The sequence below is a fragment of the Plecotus auritus genome (genome assembly GCF_963455305.1).
Source record: "Plecotus auritus genome assembly, chromosome: X".
NCBI lineage: Eukaryota > Metazoa > Chordata > Mammalia > Chiroptera > Vespertilionidae > Plecotus > Plecotus auritus.
Genome location: NC_137784.1, coordinates 64,464,834 through 64,491,120, shown reverse-complemented (window position 1 = coordinate 64,491,120; position 26,287 = coordinate 64,464,834).

The window sequence follows — 26,287 nt, the reverse complement described above, 5'->3', positions numbered from 1 at the left end:
CAGCAAAGTGATAAAAAAGGGATCATACCTCAAAATAATAAATGCCATATATGATAAATCTACAGCAAACATCATATTCAATGGGCAAAAACTAAAACCACTTTCCCTAAGAACAGAAACAAGACAGGGATGTTTGCTTTCACCACTCTTATTCAACATGGTACTGGAAGTCCTAGCCACAGAAATTAGACAAGAATAAAACATAAAAGGCATTCAAATTGGAAAGGAAGAAGTAAAACTCTCATTATTCGCAGATGACATAATATTGTACATAAAAAACGCTAGACTTCAACAAAGAACTACTAGATTTAATAAATGAATTTGGCAATGTAGCAGGATAAAAAATCAACACCCCAAAATTGCTGTTTTTTTTATATACCAATAATGAATTCTCAGAAAGAGAAACCAAACAAACAATCCAATCTATCATTACAACAACAAAAAATTAAGATACTTAGGAATAAACTTAACCAAGGAGGCAAAAGACCTGTACTCAGAAAACTACAGGACATTGAACAAAAGATAAGGAAGATATAAACAAGTGGAAGAATATACCATGTTCATGAATTGATAAAATTAATATCATTAAAATGTCCATACTACCCAAGGCAATCTACAGCTTCAATACAATTCCTATTAAAATGCCAACAGCATACTTCACAGATCTAGAACAAATACTCCAAAAATTTATATGGAACCAAGAAAGACCCCAAATAACCACAGTAATCTTAAGAAAGAAGAACAAAGTTGGAAGAATCTTAATACCAGATATCAAGTTATACTACAAAGCCACCATAATTAAAACAGCCTGGTTCAGGCACAAGAACAGATGTATAGGCTAATGGAATAGTCGTCAAACTCATTAGTCAACAGAACCAAATATCAACAGTATAACGATTGAAATTTCTTTTGAGAGCCAAATTTTTTAAACTTAAACTTCTTCTAACGCCACTTCTTCAAAATAGACTTGCCAAGCCCGTGGTATTTTGTGGAAGAGCCACACTCAAGGGGCCAAAGAGCCACATGTGGCTCGCGAGCAGCAGTTTGCTGACCACTGGGCTAATGGAATAGAAAAGAGACCCCAGAGATTGACCTAAGCCATTATTCTCAATTAATATTTGACAAAGGAGGCAAGAATATACAATGGAGTCAAGATAGTCTCTTCAATAAATGGTGTTGGGAAAATTGGACAGATACTTGCAGAAAAATGAAACTAGACCACCAACTTACACTATACACAAGAATAAACTCATAGTGAATAAAAGATGTAAATGTAAGTCTTGAAACCATAAAAGTCCTAGAAGAAACTATAGGCAGCAAAATCTCAGATATCTCTAGTAGCAATATGTTTATGAATACCTCTCCTAGGGCCGTGGTCAGCAAACTGCGACTCGCGAGCCGCATGCGGCTCTTTGGCCCCTTGAGTGTGGCTCTCCCACAACATACCAAGGCCTGGGTGAGTCTATTTTGAAGAAGTGGAGTTAGAAGAAGTTTAGGTTTAAAAAAATTGGCTCTCAAAAGAAATTTCAATCGTTGTACTGTTGATATTTGGCTCTGTTGACTAATGAGTTTGCCGACCACTGTCCTAGGGCAAAGGGAACTAAGGAGGAAATAAATGGGACTACATCAAAATAAAAACTTCTGCATAGCAAAAGAAACAATCATCAAAACAAAAAAGGGAGCCCACTGTATGGGAGAATATATTTTGCATTGATATATCTGATAAGTGGTTAATATCCAAAATATAGAAGAACACACACAAGTTAACTAAATGTAGACAAGCAATCCAATAAAAAAATTGGCAAAGGACCTAAATACATAGACACTTCTCCAAATTGGACATACATATGGCCAAGAGATATATGAAAAAATGCTCAAATCACTGATCATCAGAGAGATGCAAATTAAAATGACAATGAAGTATCACCTAACACTGGTCAGAATGGCTACCATTAGCAAGTCAACAAATGACAAGTGCTGGCCAGGATGTAGAGAAAAGGGAACCTTAGTACACTGCTGATGGGTATGCAGACTGGTGCCACCATTATGGAAAACAGTATGGAGTTACCTCAAAAATTTAAATATGGAACTTCCATTTGACTCAGTGATCCCACTTCTAGGAATATATCCTAAGAAACCCGAAACACCAGTCAGAAAGAAAGTATGCCCCCCTATGTTCATAGCAGTATGATTTACAATAACTAAGATCTGGAAACAGCCCAAGTGCCCATCCATAAAGGAGTGGATAAAAAAGCTGTAGTACATTTAAGCCATAGAACACTATGCAGCAGTAAAAAGAAGGATCTCTTACCCTTTGAGACAGCATGGAGTGTCCTGGAGAGTATTATGCTAAGCGAAATAAGCCAGTCAGAGAAAGACTAGTATCACATCATCTCACTCATATGTGGAATCTAATGAACAAAATAAACTGATGAACAAAATTGATCCAGAGACATAGAAGCATAGAACTCAATGTGTAATCTCAGAGTGAAGGCAGGGGAGGGTCGGTGGGTATAAAGTGATCAACCAAAGAACTTGTATGTATATAACCCATGGACATAATGCATGGACACAGACAGTAGGTTGGTGAAGGCCTGGGGCAGGGGGCAGTGGCGGGCTAGAAGGGGTCAATGGGGGAAAATTGGAACGTATGTAATACTTTCAACTATAAAAATTTTTAAATCAGTAGCTGTAAAGTATCATTTTATTCTGGTTTTAATTTGTATTTATTTGATAAGTAAAGACTTTGAACAGCTTTTAATATGTATATAACCACTTCTGTGACATGACCAGTCAGGTTTTTGCCCCACTTTTCCCCTATATTTACCTCTTTATTATAAGAACATTTAAATACTACTGTCGTAGCAAATTTCAATTATGCAGTACAGTGTTATCAACCATAGTCACCCTGTTATACATTAGAACCTCATATTTTATTCACCTTATAATCAAAAATGTATGTCCTTTTACCCACCTCTTCCTATTTCCTCCAGTCCCCAGCCCCTAGCAATACTTTTCCACTTTTTGTTTGTATAACTCGGCCTTTTATGTTTTGTTTTGTTTTGTTTTGTTTTGTTTTGTTTTGTTTTTGTTTTTTGGGGGGTGGGGGTTTCCATATATCAGAGATACCATGTGTTATTTGTCTTTATCTGGCTTATTTCACTTAGCATATCTTCCATGTTCATTCATATTGTAACACAAAACAGTATTTTTTTTCTTTCCTTTAAGAGTGAATAATATTCCACTATATATACATATCACATTTTCTTTATCCATTCATCCATTGATAGACAGGAGTTGATACCATACCTTGGCTATTGTGAATAATGCTGCTAAGAAATGAAAATGAAAACATAGTTATCTCTTCAACATAATGATTTTATTTCATATATATATCCTATTCAATAAAAGAGTAATATGCAAATTAACCATCACTCTGCTACACCCACAAGCCATGCCCACCAGCCAATCAGGAGCGAGTATGCAAATTAACCCAACCAAGATGGTTGCGGCCACTGAGAGCGCAGGAGGCTTGGGTTTCCCCAACAATGGAGGAAGCCAAGCTTTCCATACACCCTGGCCACCCCAGGCCTCCACTCAAGGCTATAAAGTTTCATAGAAGATAAATAAATACCAAAAAAAATGGCGACAGCCACGGAGCTGGAGAGAGCAAGAGGCTTGAGTTGCCCCTGGCGATGGAAGAAGCCAAGCTTCTGCAGCCCTGGCCTGCCATGGCCTCCACTAGAGGTTACAAAGTTTCAATTATAGAAGATAAATAAATCCCAACAAAAATGGCTGTGGCCATGGAGCAAGCAGGAGGCTTGGCTCCGCTCAAGGCTACAACATTTCAATTATAGAAGTTAAATAAATTCCAGATACCAGGGCCTCCTCTTGGGTCACCAGGGGGTGTGGCCGGCTTGCAAACTATCACAGGCCCCTCGACCAGGCCGCCCCATACCCCAAGGGAACCCCCACCCTGATCTGGGACACACTTCAGGGCAAACCAGCTGGCCCCCACCCATGCACCAGGCCTTTATCCTATCTAATAAAAGAGTAATATGCAAATTTCCCATCACTCCAACACACAAGATGGCTGCCCCTATGTGGTCAAAGATCCTGCCCCCATATGGACATAAGATGGGTGCCACAAGATGGCCAGGAGGGGAGGGCAGTTGGGAGGGACCAGGCCTGCAAGGTAGGGCAGTTGGGGGTGATCAAGCCTGCAGGGGAGGGCAGTTAGGGGTGACCAGGCCGGCAGAGGAGGGAAGTTGTAGGCAACCGGGCCTGCAGGGAAGGGCATTTGGGGGGGACCAGGCCTGCAGGGGAGGGCAGTTAGGGGCAAACAGGCTGGCAAGGGAGCAGTTAGGCATCAATCAGGCTGGCAGGGGAGTGGTTAGGGGGTGATCAGGCTGGCAGGCAGACGTGGTTAGGGGCAATCAGGAAGGCAGGCAGGCAAGCAGTTGAGAGCCAGCAGTCCTGGATTGTGAGAGGGGTTCCAGATTGGAGAGGGTACAGGCTGGGCTGAGGGACACCCCTCCCCGTGCACGAATTTCATGCACCGGGCCTCTAGTGTATATGTGTGTGTGTGTGTGTGTGTGTGTGTGTGTGTGTGTGTGTGTGTGTATATATGTATATATATATATATATATATATATATATATATATATATATATATATATATATATATATATCCACAAGTGGGACTGCTGGATAATATGGTACATAGTTCTATTTTTAATTTCCTCAGGAGCCTCTATACTGCATTACATAGTAGTTGCACTAGTTTACATTGCCACCAACAGTGCAGAAGCTTTTTATGTTGATGTAGTCCCATTTCTTCATTTTCTCCTTAGTTTCTTTTATCCTAGGAGATGTATCAGTACAAATATTTCTACAAGAGATGTCTGAGATTTTGCTGCTTAGGTTTCATCTAGTATGTTTATGGTTTTATGACTTGCATTTAAGTTGTTTGTCCATATTGAGTATATTCTTGTGTATGGTGTAAGTTGGAGGTCTAGTTTCACATTTTTGCATGTATCTGTCCAGTATTTTTAGCACCATTTATTAAAGAGACTATCTTTATTCCATTGTATACTCCTACCTCCATTGTCAAATATTAATTGAATTTAATGGCTTGGGTTATCTTTGGGGTCTCTGTTCTAGTCCATTGATCTATATGCCAGGTTGCTGTGTTTTTTTCTAAAAATATTTTTATTGATTTCAGAGAGGAAGGTAGAGGATAGACAGAAACATGAATGAGAATCAGTGTTTGGTTGCCTCCTCCTGCACGTCCCCAATGGAGATCAAGCCCACACCCTGGGCATTTGCCCTGACTGAGAATAGAACCATGACCTGGTTCATAGGTTGATACTCAGCTACTGAGCTTTGCCAGCCAGGCAGTACCAGGCTGTTTAGATTAAATCGGCTTGGTAGTATAACTTGATATCTGGTATTGTGATCCTTCCAATTTTATTCTTGGCCATTTCTGTGGCCATTCAGGGTCATTTTGGTTCCATGTAAATTTTTGGAGTGTTTATTGTAGATCTGTGAAATATGCCATGGTATTTTAATAGGGATTGCATTGAATCTATAGCTTGCCTTGGGTAGTATGATCATTTTAATGATTAACATGGTATATTCTTCCACTTGTTTATATCTTCCTCTATCTCTTTTTTCCACATCCTGTAGTTTTCCAAGTGCAACTCTTTTCCCTTCTTGGTTAAGTGTATTCTTTTATTGCAATGACAAATGGGATTACTTTTTGTTTGTTTGTTTGTTTGTTTCTCTTTCAGAGAATTCATTATTTGTATATAAAAATTCTATAGAGCCCAGCTGCATAGCACAGTGGTTGAGTGTCAACATATGAACCAGAAGACCACAGTTTGATTACTGGTCAGGCACATGCACAGTTTGCAGGCTCAATCCCCAGTGTGTCGCATGCAGGAGGTAGCCGATCAACGATTCTCTCTCATCATTGATATTTCTATCTCCCTCTCCCCCTCTGCATTTCTTTCTGAAATCAATATAAATAAATTTTTTTAAATAAAAATGTCATCTATTTATGTGTGTTAATTTTGTATCCTGCTACATTGCCCAATTCATTTATTAAATCAGTCTTTTGATGGCGTCTTTAGGGTTTTCTATATATAATATCATATCATCTGAGAATAATGACAGATTTATTTCATCCTTTCCAATTTGGATGCCTTTTATTTCTTCATCATGTCTGATCACTGTGGCTAAGATTCCCGTACAATTTCAAACAGGAGTGGTGAAAGTAGACATCCTTCTTGTTCCTGTTCTTAGTGGAAATGGTTCTACTTTTTGCCCAGTGAGTATGATGTTGGCTGTAGGTTTGTCACTTATGGTCTATGATGTTGAGATATGCTCCTCTATTCCTGCTTTGCTGAGAGTTTTTATCAAAAATGGGAGTTGGATTTTGTAAAATGTTTTTTCTGGGTCTGTTGTTATGATCATACTTTTTTTTTACTTTCAATTTGTTTATGTAATGTATCATATTTATTGATTTGTGAATATTGTACCAGCCTTGCATCCCTGGAATAAATCTCACTCAGTCATGGTGTATGATATTTTTAATATATTGCTGGATCCAATTTGCTAATATTTTGAGGATTTTATCATGTATCTTCATCAGGGATATTGGCCTGTAATTCCCTTTCTTTGTAGTTTCTTTATCTGTTTTTGGAATTAGGATAATGTTGGCCCCATAAAAAGTGATTGGAAGTGTTTCTTCAACTTGGATTTTTTGTAATTGTTTGAGGAGTACAGATAGTTCTTTGAATGTTTGGTAAAATTGACCATGAAGCTGTCCAGATGCGGACTTTTGTTTGCTGGGAGTTTTTTGATTACTGCTTTGCTTCCATTAGTTGTCATTGCCTATTCAGATTTATGAATCTTCCTGATTGACTTTTGGAAGATTGCATTTTTCTATGAATTTGTCCATTTTACCCACATTGTCTAGCTTATTGGCATATAGTTGTTCATAGTATTTTCTCACAATCCTTTGTATTTATGTGGTGTCAGTTGTTACTTCAACACCTTTGTTTCTGGTTTTATTTATTTGTGTCCTTGCTCTTTGTTTCTTGATGAGTCTGGCTAAAGGTTCATCCATCTTGTTTTTCTTTTCAAAGAACAGGTTCTTGATTTCATTGACGTTTTGTATTTTTTTTTTTACTCTTTATGTCATTTACTTATGTTCTTTATTATTAACTAGAGGCCCAGTGCACGAAATTAGTGCATGGTGGTATGTGTCCCTCAGCCCAGCCTGCACCTTCTCCAATCTGGGACCCCTCAAGGGATATCTGACTGCCTGTTTAGGCCTGATCCTAGAAGGACATCCCTCTCACAATCCAGGACTGCTGGCTCCCAACTGCTCGCCTGCCTGCCTTCCTGATTGCCCCTAACTGCTTCTCCCTGCCAGCCTGATCACCCCCTAACCACTCCCCTGCCAGCCTGTTTGCCCCTAACTGCCTTCCCCTGCAGGCCTGGTCACCCCTAACTGCCCTCCCCTGCAGGCTTGATTGCCCCCAACTGCCCTCCCTTGCAGGCCTGGTCCCTCCCAACTGTCCTCCCTTCCTGGCCATCTTGTGGTGGCCATCTTGTGTCCACATGAGGGCAGTCATCTTTGACCACATGGGAGCAGCCATCTTGTGTGGTTGAGTGATGGTCAATTTCCATATTACTCTTTTATTAGATAGGATAGAGGCCTAGTGCACTGGTGGGGGCCAGCTGGTTTGCCCTGAAGGGTGTCCTGGATCAGGGTGGGGGTTCCCTTGGGGCATGGGGCGGCCTAGGAGAGGGGCCTGTGGTGGTTTGCAGGCCGGCCACGCCCCCCGGCGACCCAAATGGAGGCCTTGATATCTGGGATTTATTTATCTTCTATAATTGAAAGGTTGTAACCTTGAGCGGAGCCAAGCCTCCTGCTTGCTCTGTGGCCACAGCCATTTTTGTTGGGATTTATTTATCTTGTATAATTGAAACTTTGTAGCCTTGAGTGGAGGCCAAGGCAGGCCAGGACTGCGGGAACTTGGCTTCCTCCATCACCGGGAGCAACTCAAGCCTCCTGCTCTCTCCAGCTCTGTGCCTGCCACCATTTTTGTTGGCATTTATTTATCTTCTATATTTGAAACTTTGTAGCCTTGAGTGGAGGCCTGGGCCTGCCAGTGTGTGCAGAAAGCTTGGCTTCCTCCATTGCCGGGGAAACCAAAGCCTCCTGCTCTCTCTGTGGCCACAGCCCTCTTGGTTGGGTTAATTTGCATACTTGCTCCTGGTTGGCTTGTGAACGTGCCTTGTGGGTGTAGCGAAGTTATGGTTAATTTGCATATTACTCTTTTATTAGATAGGATTTCCTTCTACCTACTCTGAGCTTTTCTTGTTGTTATATTTCTATTTATTTAAGTTGTAAGGTTAGATAGTTCATTAATAATTTTTTCTTTTTTTTCATATTTTCAGGTAGGCTTGCAGTGCTCTGAACTTACCTCTCAGTACTGCTTTCATTGTGTCCCATATAATCTTGGGTTGTGTGTTTATTTTCATTTGTTTCCAGATAGTTTTTTTTTAATTTATTTCTTGTTCTCATTGGTAACCCACTCATCTATACTAATAAAGGGGAAATATGCTAATCAGACCAGGAGACCTTATGGGAGACCTTCTGGACAAAGTCATGGTGGCGGGGCCAAGACAGAGGCGGTTAGGGGCGATCAGGCCAGGAGAAAAGGCAGTTGGGGGTGATCAGGCCTGAAGGGGGGGCCAGTTGGAGGCAACCATGCCAGCGGTAGGGCAGTTGGGGGTGAGCATGCCAACAGTGGGGGAGAGTTGGGGGCGATCAGGCCAGCAGGCAGAGTGGTTAGGGGAGATCAGGCAGGCAGGCAGGTAAGCAGTTAGGAGCCAGCAGTCTTGGATTGTGAGAGGGTGCAGGCCGGGATGAGGGACACCCCCCCCTGTGCACGAATTTTGTGCACGAGGCCACTAGTTGTTTAATAACATGGTATTTAGCCTCCATGTTTTTTAATGTTTTTGAGTGTTTTTACTGTAGTTGATTTCTAATTTTATGTCATTGAGATCCAGAAAATGCTTGATGTGATTTCAGTCTTGTAGAATTTGTAGAGACTTAGTTTGTGTCCTAACATATGGTCTCTCTTTGAGAATGACCCATGTGCACTGGAATAGAATATATATTCTGCAACTTTGGCATGAATGTTCTGTAAATGTCTAGTAAATCCATCTGATCTAGTGTGTCACTTAGAGTCACTGTTTCCTTGTTGATTTTTTTTGTCTGAAATATTTATCCAGTGAAGTCACAGGAAGTTAAAGTGTTCTATTATGACTATACTAGAGGCCCGGTGCACAAAATTCATGGGCGGGGGAGTGTCCCTCAGCCCAGCCTGCACCCTCTCCAATCTGGGACCCCTCAAGGGATGTCCGACTGCCCGTTTAGCCCAATCCCAGTAGGATTGGGCCTAAACGGGCAGTCGGACATCCCTTTCACAATCCAGGACTGCTGGCTCCCAACTGCTCGCCTGCCTGCCTTCCTGATTGCTCCTAACCGCTTCTGCCTGCCAGCCTGATCACCCCCTATCCACTCCCCTGCCAGCCTGATGGATGCCTAACTGATCCCCTGCCAGCCTGTTTGCTCCTAACTGCCCTCCCCTGCAGCCCTGGTCCCCCCCAACTGCTCTCCCCTGCAGGCCTGGGTCCCTCCCAACTGCCTTTTTCTGCAGGCCTGGTTGCCCCCAACTTCCCTCCTCTGCCAGCCGGGTCACCCCTAACTGGCTTCCCTGCAAGCCTGGTTGCCCCAACTTCCTTCCTCTGCCGGCTTGGTCACCACTAACTGCCCTCCCCTGCTTGCCTAATCACCCACAACTGACCTCCCTTGGAGACCTGGTCCCTCCCAACTGCCCTCCCCTGCTGGCCATCTTGTGGTGGCCATATTGTGTCCACATGGAGGCAGGATCTTTGACCACATGGGGGCAGCTATCTTGTGTGTTGGAGTGATGGTCAATCTGCATATTACTCTTTTATTAGATAGTCTAGAGGCCTGGTGCATGGGTGGGGGCCAGCTGGTTTGCCCTGAAGGGTGTCCCGGATCAGGGTAGGAGTTCCCTTGGGGCGTGGGGAGTCCTGGGTGAGGGGCCTGTGGTGGTTTGCAGGCCGGCCACGCCCCCTGGTGACCCAAGCGGAGGCCCTGGTATCTGGGGTTTATTTATCTTCTACAATTGAAACTTTGTAGCCTGGAGTGGAGCCAAGCCTTCTGCTTGCTCCGTGGCGGCAGCCATTTCTGTTGGGACTTATGTATCTTCTATAATTGAAACTTTGCAGCCTTAAGTGGAGGCCTGGGCCGGCCAGGGTGTGCGGAAAGCTTGGCTTACTCCATCACCAGGGCAACCCTAGCCTCCTGCTCTTTCCAGCTCTGTGGCTGCCACCATTTCTGTTTGGGTTTATGTATCTTCTATCATTGAAACTTTATAGCCTTGAGTGGAGGCCTCGGCCGGCAAGGGCAGGCGGAAAGCTTGGCTTCCTCCATCGCCGGGGGCAACCCTAGCCTCCTTTTTCCAGCTCCATGGCTGCCGCCATTTCTGTTTGGGTTTATGTATCTTCTATCATTGAAACTTTGTAGCCTTGAGTGGAGGCCTAAGCAGGCAAGGGCAGGCAGAAAGCTTGGCTTCCTTCATTGCCAGGGAAACCCAAGCCTCCCTCCTGCTCTCTGTGGCCATAGCCATCTTGGTTGGGTTTATTTGAATATTTGCTCCTGATTGGCTTGTGAGCATGGCTTGTGGGTGTGGCTTGTGGGTGTAGCGGAGTGATGGTTAATTGCATATTACTCTTTTATTAGGTAGGATTGTTGTCAATCTCTCCCTTAAAATCCTCCAGAATTTTTTGTATATATTTAGGTACTCCTATATCAGGTGTGTATATATCTTTACCATGTTTATATCCTCTTGTTGGATTGATCCTTTTATTATTAGGTAGTGGTGTTTATTGTCTCTTGTCATGGCTTTCATTTTGAAGCCTATTTTTGTTAGATATAAATATTTCTACCTCAGATTTTTTGTTGTTGTTTTTGTTTCCATTTGCATGTAACATTTTTTTTTTCCATCTGTTCACTCTCATCCTCTGATAGTCTTTTGTTCTTAGGGCAGTCTCTTATAGATAGCATATCATCTGTTTATATTTTTGTATCCATTCAGCTACCCTATGTCTTTTGATTGGAGCATTTAATCCATTTACATTTAAGGTTATTATTGACTAGTGACCTGGTGCATGAAATTCGTGCATGGGGGGGGGTGTCCCTCAGTCCTGCCTGCCCCCTCTCCAATCTGGGACCCCTTGAGGGATGTCCAACTGCCGGTTTAGGCCTGATCCCACAGGGACATCCCTCTCACAATCTGGGACCACTGGCTCCTAACCGCTCTCCTGCTTGCCTGCCTGATTGCCCCTAACCACTTCTGTCTGCCATTCTGATCACCCCTAACTGCTTCCCTGATGGCTTGATCACCCTTAACTACCTCTGCCTTGGACCCACACCTGGGACCCAGGATTCCCTTGTCCACCTGGCTGCAGACACCTGGGATCCGGGTTTCCCTCTGTTTGGCCAGCCACAGGCACTGGGACCTGGGTCGGCTTTGCCTGGGCCAGCTGCAGCTCCCAGGGACGGTGGGCAGGTGGCTTTGCCTGGGCTGTAGGTGCTGGCACCTGGGACCACGGGGTGGGTGGCTTCTCCACCTGGCTGTGGCCTGGGTCCATGGGGTGAGTGGCTTATTTGTCTCCCAGGCTGCAGCCAGCTGCAGGTGATGGTGCCCAGGACTGCGGGGTGGGTGGCTTCTCCATCTCCCAGGCCGCAGCCAGCCGCAGGCCCTGGTGCCAGAGACTGCTGGCAGGCGGCTTTGCCCAGGCCCAACTTTTTCAGGAAGGATGTGCGGGTGGTCATCCAGAAGACATCTGGTCTTATTAGCATATTACCCTTTTATTAGTATAGATCATGGTGTGTTTTTTCTCGCCATCATTAACCATAGTAACTGTTGCTTATGTATTAAAGTTTTATTCCTGCTAAGTCTAGAAGCAGCCTCAGAATCCTTCTCACCATTCATCTTAAGTCTGATGCTTAGTTGATCAGAGTTAATACCTGAGGTGAAACCTCTTACTGCAGATGTATCTCAGAATGTATGACATCCTCTCTGCTTTATGATCCAGCTAATAATACATTGCCTCAATCACATTGATTGAGGTCATTTCCCCCCTTTAAGTTTCTAGTAGTAGATTACCATCTACTGCCTAGGAAGCAAATTGACTGTCTCCATGTAGATTATAAAATAAGATATTTTTCTCATCAATAAAATTTCATTCTTTCAGCATGAGTAATTTTGTCAACAACATATTGAGGTAGTAATAGTTTATAACATGCCGAAACCGGTTTGGCTCAGTGGATAGAGCGTCGGCCTGTGGACTGGGGGGTCCCAGGTTCGATTCCGGTCAGGGGCATGTACCTTGGCTGCGGGCACATCCCCAGTAGGAGGTGTGCAGGAGGCAGCTGATCGATGTTTCTCTCTCATCGATGTTTCTAGCTCTCTATCCCTCTCCCTTCCTCTCTGTAAAAAATCAATAAAATATATTTAAAAAAATAAATTAAAAAAAAATAGTTTATAACAAATTGAGTGAATTATTGTTTCAGGTACTGTGTTGTGTCATACAAAGATTTCATTTTATCTTTGCAACAACTCTATAAGTAGGTACTGTAATTACACAGATGAGAACACTGAGGTATAGAGAGATCAGGTAACTTGACCAGTGAAACCTAAAAGTGGCTGAGTCTCGTTTCAAATCCATGAGCCATGCCCTTTAACCATTATACTCCACTCAGTATTGTGCTGGAGCCTGCTCTTACTGGCTCACAAATTTTCAGGAATTTTGCAAGCTGGTTGTTAAACATGATCATTATTAAAAATTAAATTATATAATCTTAAAAGTGAATAAATTACATTAAAACCAAAAGTAATACATACTCTAAATTCATCACTCCTCAATTATTTACTATACTTTACTGTAATGACTTGATATTATTTATATCTTTTGGGTCTTTCTGTTGGAATATAATAGTGTATTACTGCACATTTCTCCTCAGCTCTGCATTTAGTGGCATCACATTAGCTGCCGAAATCAGCCATGGATGGAGAATTTATGCCACAGAAATTGGCCGATACTATAAATCAGGGTATTGTTTTCTATGATTGAGAGCCAGTTGTTAAACATTTACCAGCACAACACTGACCACATTGGTGGCTGTGGTCTTGTCAGAATGTGCTATATTGTGCAGATGAAAATCTTTTTAAACAGACTTGATATAGATATTTTAAAAGATGGAAGAATTGTCCCTGTCAACTATTTTAGTTGATTCTTATCTTCACTGATTGTCATCATTGCAAAGTTTTCAGTCCCCACATGGATTGCTGGATATAATATGTCTTGCCCTGTCCCTGTCCCTGTCCCCTCCCTATCTAGCCTTTGTTACCTTAAGGACTCTAGTTTGCCATGTATATGTTTAAGTACCAACATTACCTGCTTAAAAATGTAAGCTTTTAACACTGCTCTTTCTGCTCCCTATACTACAGATGAAAAGTGGAGTTGGGTTGGGGCAGCAGAGAGAAATTCAGAAGGGGAATATTGGAGTAAAGGGAACCTATCTCCCAGGCTGCAAGCGCTGGCGCCTGATACCACAGGGCTGGTGGCTTCTCTGGCTGGCTGCAGCCCGGGACCACAGGGCAGGCGGCTTCTTTGTCTCCCTGGCTGCAGCCAGCCACAGGCGCTGGTGCCCAGGACCACTGCCAGGCAGCTTCACCTGGCTGGCTTTGTCAGGAAGGACATTCCAATGGTCTCCCAGAAGGTCTCCGGGTCTAATTAGCATACTACTCTTTTATTAGTATATAAAGATATTTATTGCCATTTTAATTCTTTATGCCTAGGTTTTTCTCTCTCTATATATATATATTTCTTATTATTATTATAGTAGTCCCTTTAGCATTTCATGAAGGGCTGATTTGTTGGTGCTAAATTCCTTTTTTTTGTGGGGGGGGGTTGTCTGGGAAGCTCTTTATCTCACCATCTATTTTGAATGATAGCCTTGCTGGATATAATAATCTTGATTTCAGATCCTTGCTTTCCATTACCTTGAATACTTCATGTCATTCTCTTCTGGCCTATAGAGTTTCTGGTGAGAAATCAGTTGACAGCCTTAGGGAGCTCCTTTGTAGTTAACAGATTGCTTTTCTCTTGCTGCCTTTAAGATTCTCTCTTTGTCTTTAATTTTTGGGACTTTAATTATTATGTGTTTGGGCATGGGCCTCTTTGGGATCTTCTTGCTTGTGACTCTCTGTGCCTCCTAAACTTGTGTGACTTTTTCTTTCACCAAGTTGGTGTAGTTTTCTGTCATTATTTCTTCAAACACATTCTCGATCCCTTTCTCCCTTTCTGCCTCTTCTGGCACACCCGCTATTCTACTATTGCTCCGTTTCACATTGTCCCACAACTCCCTTAAGCTGTCCTCCTGTTTTTGAATTGTTTTCTCTTTTTGTGTTATTTTTTTCTATCCTATTTTCTATTCACTGCTCAGTTCCATGGCTTCTCCTAATTTGCTATGTACTTCTTCCAATGTGTTCTTTATTAGTGCTATCTCATTCATTATTTCCTTCTGGTCTTTTTTCATAGTTTCTATATATTTTCTCATGTTGTTATGCATCCTTGTAAACATTATTATGAACTCTATATCTAAGAAACTTCTTATCACCATTTAATTTAGCTGTTCTTCTGGATAATTCTCTTGTTCTTTCATTTGGGGTTTGTTTTTTTGTCTCCCCATTTTGGCTGCCTGTTTGAGTTTGTTTCTATGTACTAGGTAGATATGCTATTACTCCCAGTCTTTTTGAAGGATCTCCAGGGCAGGACACAATCAAAGGCTATTTGTGACTTGCTCTGAGTACTATTTGGAGCTATTAGCAATCCACAGCTTGTGGCTCTCTGCTGGAACTGGATGCCTTTGGAAAGGATCAATATGTGCACCAAGCACCAAGTACTGTTTTTCCTACCTCAAGTTCCAGAAGGAGATGAGGCAAGACTCAAAGCCCCCAGAGATCTGCCTCTTTCTGCAGTCTGATTGATATTCTAATTCTTAGCTTCAGGTTATTGACCACAGCAAGGCTAGACTCCACATACTTACAAACCTCTGGGGCGAGAGGTTTTCTAACAGTGTGGGACAATTGCTTCCCCTTCCGCCACGGGCAAAAGCTGCCTCAGTGGTAAAGGTCTGCCATAGAAAGATGTCTTCTGCAGTATGAGGGAATGACTCAATACAGGAGACCAAGGCGACTGCCTTCTGAGCTCTAACCTCAGACCTCCCAAACCTGGAATCTCTTCACACAGCTCTAGTCCACTCTGCCCTCCTTGTGCATGGATCCCACAAAATTTTGTGCATTGAACCTTTAATAAGTTGCCTGAATTTCCAGCTGTCTCTCCCTGGCAGACAGCAATCCTGCTGCTTTTCTCAACCAGATGTTATGTGTGAACCTTTCTCTGTTCTTGTGCTCTGGGCTTGGGCACCGAGCTTGGGTTTTAGACCCTATAGTTCTTAGTAGGAACCTCCCACAGCTGAATATCCATCTGGAACTTCAGCTGCTGGTTGTGGGAGCCCGGACAACCCTGTAGTGCCTCCACACTTCCTACCAGTATCTATGAAGTCTCCACTTTCCATCCTTGGTTGTCAGGGTTCTCTTCAACTAGTCTTCAGTTGATTATTCAAGATGTTTTTCCCCCCTGTATTTTAGTTGTAATTCCAGTTTGGTCCTTGGAGATTGTCAGTGTAGCTTGCACTTACTCAACCACCATTTTGGAACTCTCTTGTGTTTTGTTTTCTTGTATAGAGGCCCGATGCATGAAGATTCATGCAAGAATGGGCCTTCCTCCCCCTGGCTGCTGGCACCGCCTTTGCTCCAGCCCAGAGCCACCTTTCTGCTCTCTCTCCGGCCCAGAGCCGCCTTTTTGCCTTCCCACGCTGCCCAGAAGCCCAGAGTGGCTGTGCGGAATGCCTGCATTGTTGCCATGGAGATGACACAGGTGCCCCGCCCCTGGCCGCTGGTGCCTGTGTATGCAAATTAACCCACCATCTTTTTTTTGGGGTTAATTTGCATACTCACTCCTGATTGGCTGGTGGGTGTCACAAAGGTATGGTCAATTTGCATCTTTCTGTTTTATTAGTGTAGATGAGTTGTATTATTTATATATTGTAGTTGAAGTCCATTTTTTGATATTCGTATTGCAAATATTTTCTGTAAGTATGAATTTTGTTTTTTCTTCTCTTTGGAATAAATACATTTTTTAAATTTTAGTGAAAAATAATAAATTATTATAGCTCTCTTTTATGATTAATACTTTTTGTCTTCTGTCTAAAAATTTTTTGCTAACTTTAAATTAGCAGATTTTTTTTTCTTTGAGAGGTTTTACAGTTTTAGCTATGCTGTATTTCAATTTAACTTGTATATAACATGATTTTGGCTTCAGGTGCATAATTTTTTATATTGATAACCAGTTGTTCCAGAACATTTATACAAAATGCTCATTCTCCAAAGAATTATTCCAACACATTTTATTGACCTTTGGATTACCTTAACACCACTATTGAAAGTCAAATAACCATATATCAATAAATTTATATATGGACAGTATTCCATCCCATTGATATATTTATCCTTTGCAGCTACCACATTCAATATTGTAGCATTACAATAAATCTTATTATAAACAGTATAAGCACTCCAACTTTATTCTTTCTCAATAATTTTTCTCTTTTAAATTTCCATATAGCCCTTTCTGGTATGTCTGTTGGCCATTGTCCCATGCACAAAAAGGTTGCTGGTTTGATCCCAGTCAGGGTTCCTGCCTGGGTTATGGGCTAGATTCTTGATGGGGGCTATGCAGGAGGCAGCCAATTGATGTTTCACTCTCACATCAATGTTTCTCTCTCCATCTCTCTTCCTCTCTCCCTAAAAATTAATAAAAAAAATCTTTAATTTTTTTTCATATAAATTTTAGTGTGTTTGTCAATTCCATTTACCTATTTCCATTCCTTTTGCAATTTTTCTCATATATGCTACTTCTACATAAGTCATAAACCCCACAATCCATTTTTATTTGCTTTAAATAACCAAATTAATTTTAATAAAATTGTGAAAGGAAAAATAAGCTTTTATATTTACCCATGCATTTATCATTTCCATGCGTTTCATTCCTTCATGTAATCTAAATTTTGGACACTCTCTTCAATCTGTAGAGCATTCTTTAACATTTCTTGTTGTAGAGATGTGCTGGCAATAGATTGTTGCATTCATTTTTAAGGAATATTCTTGCTGAATAGAAATTGTAGCTTGACAGCTAGTCTTTGAACACTTCACCATAATTCTGCTGTCTTCTAACTTATAATTTCAAATGAGAAGTCAGTCATCCTTTATATTGATGTTTTCTTGTACATAATGTGTATTTTTTCTGTTTTTAAGATTTCCTTTTTGTTAGCTTTTTATTATGGTACTAGAGGCCCGGTTCATGAAATTTGTGCATGGGGGGTGTCCTTCAGCCCAGCCTGCACCCTCTCCAATCTGGGATCCCTTGAGGGATGTCCAAATGCCCGTTTAGGCCCGATCCTAAACGGGCATTTGGACATCCCTCTCACAATCCAGGACTGCTGGATCCCAATTGCTCACCTGCCTGCCTTCCTGATTGCCCCTAACCACTTCTGCCTGCCAGCCTGATCACCCCCTAACCACTCCTCTGCCAGACTGATTGATGCCTAACTGCTCTTCTGCCAGCCTGTTTGCACCTAACTGCCCTCCCCTGCAGGCCCGGTCACCCCCAACTTCTCTCCTCTGCCAGCCTGGTCACCCCTAACTGCCCTCCCCTGCAGGCCTGGTCCCTCCCAACTGCCCTCCCCTGCTGGCCATCTTGTGGTGGCCATCTTGTGTCCACATGGGGGCAGTCATCTTTGACCACATGGGGGCAGCCATCTTGTGTGTTGGAATGATGGTCAATTTGCATATTACTCTTTTATTAAATAAGATAGAGGCCTGGTGCATGGGTGGGGGCCAGCTGGTTTGCCCTGAACGGTGTCCTGGGTCAGGGTGGGGGTTCCCTTGTGGTGTGGGGTGGCCTGGGCAAGGGGCCTGTGGTGGTTTGCATGCCAGCCATGCCCCCCGGCAACGCAAGTGGAGGCCCTGGTATCTGGGATTTTTTTTATCTTCTATAATTGAAACTTTGTAGCCTTGAGTGGAGCCAAGCCTCCTGCTTGCTCCGTGGCTGCCACCATTTTTGTTGGGATTTATTTATCTTCTGTAATTGAAACTTAGTAGCCTTGAGCGTAGGGCCGGCCAGGGTGGCAGGTAAGCTTGGCCTCCTCCATTGCCAGGGAAACCCAAGCCAGCTCTGTGGCTGCAGCCATCTTGGTTGGGTTAATTTGCATACTTGCTCCTGATTGGCTTGTGGGCGTGGCTTGTGGGTGTAGTAGAGGTACGGTCAATTTTCATATTACTCTTTTATTAGATAGGATGTTTAAGTTTGCTTTTCTTTGTATTTATACTACTTCGGTTTCAGGGTTTCAGTGAACTTCTTGGAACTGTGCTTTGATATTTTTCTTCAATATAAAATTTTCAACCAAAATTTATTTTTAAAAATATATTTATTTATTTTAATCCTCACCCTCATACTGAAGGGTCCTGGGTTTGATTCTGATCAAGGGCATGTAACTCAGTTGCAGGCTCGATCCCTGACCCTGGTCAGGGTGCATTCAGGAGGCAACCAATCTATGTGTTTCTCTCACATTGATGTTTCTCTCTCTATCTCTCCCCCTCCCTTCCACTCTGTCTAAAAATCAATGGGAAAATATCCTTGAGTGAGTATTGAAATATATGTATTTTCCCATTGTATTTTTCTTCATTACTTCTGCAATTCCAATTATAGATGGACAAAAGGCATATGTAAAGATGCTCAACTAATGCATAGATCACTAATCATCAGAGATATGCAAATTAAAACCACAATGAGATATCACTTCATGCCTGTCAGAATAACTGTTATCAATAACTCAAACAAGTGCTGGCAAGAATGTGGAAAAAGGGGAACCTTTGTGCAATCTTGGTGGGAATGCAGACTGGTACAGCCACTGTAGAAAACAGTATAAAGTTTCCTCAAAAAAGTAAAATGGAACTGCCTATGACCCACCAATTCCACTTCAAAAAAATATAGCACTCTTATTTCATCGCAATGTTATTTACAATAGCCAAGATTTGGAAGAAGCCCAAGTGTTCATCAGTATATGAGTGGATAAAAAAAAGTTCTGGTACATTTACACAGTGGAATACTACTTGATCCTAATACAGAAAGATATCTTACCTTTTGCTGCAGTAATTGAAATATGCAGACAGCTGTCAGAGGAGAGTGGTGTTGCGGGACTATGTGAAAAGATAATGAAGGATTAAACAAACAAACATTAACAAAAATATACATATATGTGTATATCTATATATCTATATCTCTCTGTCTATATATAAAACATACAAACACTGACAACAGTATGATGATAGCCAGAGGGAAAGAGGGGTGAGCATAGGTGGAAGAGGGCAAAGGGGAGAAAATTGGGAACAAAAAGATAATTTTCTTTGGGCAATGGGCATACAATGCCATGTGCAGATGATGTTTTGTTGAGTTGAATCCTGTACACTTGAATCCTATATGATTTTGTTAACAAATGTCACTCTAATAGACTCAATAAAAAATAAAAATAAAAATAAATAAAAGTAAGGAAAATATTGCCTATGAGAATTGTAGGTTAAGACTACCTTTACAGATTGCATGGTTAAATTGACAAATACTTCTCTCAGTTTACTTCCAAACTCAGTTAATTCCTATGCTGTATTTGCAATTACATGAATGATGAGAAATGCTGATTTCAATTTTACATTAACAATAAGACTCATCAAAAACATAGACTAAGTGATTAATTTTGTAATGTACAGAGTAAAAAAAACACCCAATATTTCATAAGACATCATAGTCAATTTAGATCTTTTTAGTATTTAGTAGCCAAAAATGGAGTATACGTCAGGAGAAAAGGACAGATCTGTTTGCAATAGCACGTAGTTTTGCTAACTAATTCTTCACCCAAGATGCAATCTATTTAGTGTAGGGTACTAAAAAGATTATACACAGTTGCTATCAGCCCCCGATCTCATCATTTATTCTATGTTATCTAAAAGAAAAAAAAACTCATTTATTTCTCTTGAGTCCTATGTAAATGAGATGAGACTTGGGAAGAAGAAAAATTTCAACTTTCAAATCTGAGGTCTTTATAAATGTACCAAGGACAAGCTCCACTTATCTCTCAGCCTCATAACCCTCCCCACCCCACCTTCAATGCCTAACTGTGCTGCTCTCATTGCTATGGAAATGTACCTTTCCAATGAACATTTATAAGTAAGTATGTATGTATGTCTTTATTTTATTTTTATGAAAAAAATATTGTGGTACATTTACACAATGGAATAATATACGGTTAAAAAAATAACTCTTACCCTTTGCAACAGCATGGGTGAACCTAAAGATTATCATATGCATTTATTTTTTTATTATTTCACTTAATTTTATTTTTAGAACTTTTCCTCTTTGATACAAGAGAATATTTGACTTTTGGAATATAACTTGTAGGACACTTTTCCTGCTTACTGGGACCTTCCTGTGACTGTCATAGTCATTTAATCAAGCGTAAGGATCAATAGTAAGATTTTCATGGTCTCATGGTAAAGACTTTTTTTTCTTTCCTTTTTGTTTTTAATTTTGGCATTTGGAGCAGTCCCTACATGCTTGCGTCTGAATAAAAAGGAGAAGTAGAAAATGTCAAAATATATTTTGCTACTTTCTTCTCTAACCAAGTACTAAATGAAGTGTTTATCTCTCAAATGGCCAACAAAACACATTCCCTAAACCCAAGGAGCATATAGTTAGTTCATTGTTTCCTCATAAGCAGTAATAGCTGTATTCATGAATCAGGGTGATTAAAAGCCTTAGGATAATCTCTTATCCCCTCAACCCCCTCCTACCCTCATAAGTTGGACAGTCTGTTCGATGCTTCTATGTCTCTGATTCTATTTTTGAGGGGCTAAGAGATCAACCAAAGGACTTGTATGCATGCATATGAGCATAACCAATGAACACAGACAGTAGGGGGGTGAGGGCATGTGTTGGGGCGTGGGAGCAGCTGGGGAGAGGTCAATGGGGGAAAAAGGAGACTCATGTAATACTTTAAACAATAAAGAATTTAAATCTAAAAAATAAAAATAAATAAATAAAATACTGATATGTGCAAAAAAAAAAAAAAAAAGCCTTATTATATGTCACTTAATCCATACTCTAAAGCAGTGGTCGGCAAACTGCGGCTTGCGAGCCACATGCGGCTCTTTGACCCCTTGAGTGTGGCTCTTCCACAAAATACCACGTGCGGGCACGCACGTACAGTGCGATTAAAACTTCGTGGCCCATGCGCAGAAGTCGGTTTTCGGCTCTCAAAAGAAATTTCAGTCGTTGTACTGTTGATATTTGGCTCTGTTGACTAATGAGTTTGCCAATCACTGCTCTAAAGGTATTCTTAAAATGATACTACTTATTGTTATTTTGGTGAATAAGTTATCAATACCATTGACCAATTCCTTCAGACATATAGAAGAGTTTTACATTTTCAGGTCTTACATTCAAGTTTTTAATCCATTTTAATTTACTTTTTGTGAGTGGTATAAAATAAGGTTCCAATTTCATTATTTTGCATGTGAATATCCAGTTTTCCATGTGAAATTTATTGAAGACTCACCTTTTCCTATTCAGTGTTCTATTCTACCTTGTCAAAAATCAGTTGACCATATATGCATGTGTTTATTTTGGGCATCTTAATTCTGTTCAATTGATTTATGTGTCTTTTTATGCCAGTATTATACAATTTTTATTATAGCTTTGTAATACAGTTTGAACTTAAGAAGTGTTATACCTCCAGCTTTGTTCTTTTTAATATTGTTTTGGCTATTTAGGGTCTGTTGTAATTCCATACAAATTTCTGAATAGTTTTTTTTTTATTTGTTTGTTTTCGTATTTTTGTGAAAAAAGTTATTGCAATGTTGGTAAAGATTGCATTTAATCTATAGATCACTTTCAATACTATGCACGTTTTGAAAATATAATTCTTCTAATCCATGGATATGGAATATCTTTTCATTTATTTGTGTTGTCTTCAATTTCTTCCATCAGTGTTTTATAATACAGAACTCTCACTTCCTTGCCTAATTTTATCACTATTTATTTTATTGTTTTTGATGCAATTTCAAATAGGATTTTTTTCTTTATTTATTTTTCAAATAGTTTGTTGTTAGCGTATAAAAATGTAAGTGATTTATTTATGTTGATTTTGTATACTGCAAAATAACTGAAGTAATTTGTTATTTCTAAGAGTTATTACGCTGTCTTTAGAGTTTTCTATATACTAATATAAGGTCATGTCAACAGCAACAAGAAATAATTTTACTTCTTCCTTTCTGATTTGGATGCTTTTTATTTCCCTTTTTTTGCCTAACTGCTCCAACTAGCATTTACAATCCTATGTTGAATTGTCTTGTTCCTAGATTTGAAGGAAAAGCATCCAGCTTTTCACCATTCAATATGATGTTATCTGTGGTTTTGAATAAGTAGTTTTTATTATGTTGAAGTATATTTCTTCTATACCCAATTTGTTGAGTGCTTTTTATTATGAAAGACTGTTGAATTTTGCCAAAGTGTCACAGACTGTGGTGTCTCCTGCTGGGTCCATTTATCAGAAGGACTGTTAATGGACTGCTGCTGGGTCAGGATGGAGCCCTTTTAGAATATATGTCCTGATGAAGTTGTTGGGTTTCCAGAGGCTCCCAAGGACAGCTGGACATGGCTTCTCCCAGGTACCTTAGCATATGGTACTTTTGACAGAAGAAAGGCCTACAGGGGCTGTAGCTGAGCCACCTTGGTGCAGGCCTGCCTTCTGACATGTCTCTGCTCAGTCTTAGACTACACTGGGGTTTCACAAATTCCTACCTGAATCTCAAAGTTCCCTACTAGATATTTTTTGTCTATGTCTTGAAGCCAAATTATTGTTTTATAGAGGGGATACTAGCACGAAACATCTTATTCAGCCATGTTACTGATATCTATGTAGAATTTTTAACTGAAAAAAATGTATAGGCTTCTCATAACCAGAGTGAATGGTATAAAATAAGGTTCCAATTTAATAAAAAACTTCAGGGTAATTTTTGATACTTAAACTGGAGGACTGAAAAAAGATTGTATCCCACATTTAAGAATTAATAGCAAGGATATCATATAGTAAATAGATTTTTCAATTTCTTTAGTTATTGCTCTAAGTTTTATATTGCCTTTTAATTTATAAGGTTTATAGTATCACATTCATACTTTGCAATTGTAAATATAGGGATTTATTTATAAAGTCACATAATTGAGTGCAAAATATTTTATCTAAATTTCTCTGTGAATTATAACTGAAGGTGGTCTTGCTGTCCACTAGCTAGTAGTAAGGCTTTGAAACTAGATAACAACTACCATATAGATGTTTATACACTCAGTTTGCAAAAACCCTTACTTCTCAAATTGGGTTGTTAGTATATGTCATAAATATGGCAGAACACCAGATGTAATTTAAAACCTCTGTATGTGTTCTTTTGTATTTCTGGGTAATATTACAAAACTATCACTTTTGCCAAAATTGATAAAAGCTACAATAGGGACCACAATTTCTTTCCTTATATTCAGGATTATTTGAAAGTCCAAATTAGCAAGGTGTAAATAATTGTATTCTTTCATAGGTTAAATAAATGAGGATTATATTTATAAAAAAGTTAGACTGTGAAAATGCAGCCACATCTGTTCTTTTGTGTAACTCGGTTTACAGTGCATGACTAAGGCCTGTTTCAGCTGTATTTAAAATATTGCATAATGCACAATAATGCACAATGCATAATGATTTCTACAGCTAAGTAGAATTTTTGCTTAAACTCATAGACTCTAAGTAAAGCATGAATCACAATGATATACGGAGTACAAATAAGACTTCTTTGAAATACTTGTAGCAGCTGTCAATATCTTGAAAAGGAAAACCTGAATTCTGAGTACCACCATGGTGGCTGAAAATTACATTAGTATGAAATTAGTGCCTGATATAAATTTTTAAAATGTTATTTCTTTATATAAATGATCTATTTCTGTATTAGAAGTGTGAGAAATAGATATACAAAAGGGTTTACCATATACATGTTCCTTAAATGGCAAGCTTAAAGAAAGAGCACATATCACGATTCCATCATAAGGATAACCAATATTATGTCTTACTAAAGTTTAGAAAGAATAAATGATCACACATTACTCTAAATAAGACTGCATAAAATATAGAAATCTTATTCTAATATTAGAAGTAAAATACTTGATTTTAGATGGCAATGTTCAATTATGTTCATTTTTAAGTTGACTTAGTGGAATATGCTTGGAGTTTTGAAGTAAGAATTTGAACTGGCAGTATCTATTGGGTATTTGTGATTATGGCATTTTGCAAAAATATATTTGCAAAATATACTCCATATAATTTATTTATTTTGATGAAAAAATATAACATGATCTAATGACGTAGCTCTTATATGAAAGCAAATTTTGTATTTTAATTTCACATTTCACTCTTAGTAAAAGCAGACACCATTTAACCCCCTTTAAATTCTGTTAATTCTTCAGGTTATTGCTTAAACCAACTACTAAAATTTCAAAATCAGTAATTACATTTTAATGTAAAGGAACTTAATGCAGTTATTTTTTAAATGTTATTGGTCATTTATTATGGACCCATGTGTCATTCTCATATTTCTGATGTTATTTTTTCCCCTCTGAAATAATTGATCACTCTCCCCCTCTCTCTCTCTGTACCTAAACTTTTACAAGTATTTCTTATAATTAACATATACTGAAATTGATTTTTGTGTGTGTGACTTTTTAGGCATTTTAGTAACCACTATTACAATCAAGAAACAGAACTATTCCATCATTCTCAAAACCCCATATGTCTTTAGTATTCATACTTCTCTGTACCCTTAACTCAAGGATCATAGAACTGTCAATATAGTTTTGTCTTATTGAAAATGCCATATAAATGAAATCAAGAAATATGTTACACATATAGATTACTGTGGAGAAGAGACTGTTCCATGATGTAACTGCTGTCTGTCCTGCAAGTTGGACCCAGTACAGAACAGAGGTTGTTTTTAGCAAAACCCTTCTTAGAGACAAGTCACTTATAATTGATATTAATTCTCACTTAAATCAGCAACCTTACCTAGTCTCCTGCAATGTCCTAGTTCCTGGAATAGGTTGTTGTCCTGACCTAGTTAAGCATGTAAACTAATTTACCATACCTGGTAGTGTTCCCATGCTAGTACCCATGACTAGTCCCCTACTTTTACCATATAAAATTATTTAGCACCTGCCAAGTGACACTGGGATCCATTTTGTCTTGCAATCACCTAAGGCACACCTTGTATGTAAGTGTCCCTTAATAAACTCCATTAATTACCTGACTGGAATGGCCAATCTTTTAGGTCTTTTCCCTGTCCTTCAATTAGGGGGTAGACTGTCAGTCTTGGTGGTTTTTCACAGGTCTTCATGTACTAGTAAGTAGAATCTTTCACACAGCATAATGACTTTGAGATTCATTGAAGTTGTTACATATGCTGATTATTCATTTGCTGTTATTGTTAAGTAGCATTGAATTTGGTAGATATGTGGTAGTGAGATTGTGCACTTATGCATCGAAGAACAATTGGATTGTTTCCTGATTAGGTGATTATAAATAGAGCTGCTATAAATGTGTTTCTATGGAATTTTTGTGAAATGTAATATAACTTTTCATTTTTCTAGAGTAAATTCCTAGGAGTGGGATTGCTTGGTCATATACAGACTGTATGTTTAACTTCATAAGGACCTGCCAAACTGTTTTTAAGAGTTTTTAATATTATTTTGCCTATTCCTCCACCAATGCATCAGAGTTCCAGTTTCCCTTCATTCTCACTAAGCTAAGTCTGTTCAAATCTTTTGCACATTTGTAAATGAATTTTATGTTTTCTCACTATTGAATTTTAAGAATTCTCTACATATTTTAAATATAAGTCCTTTGTCA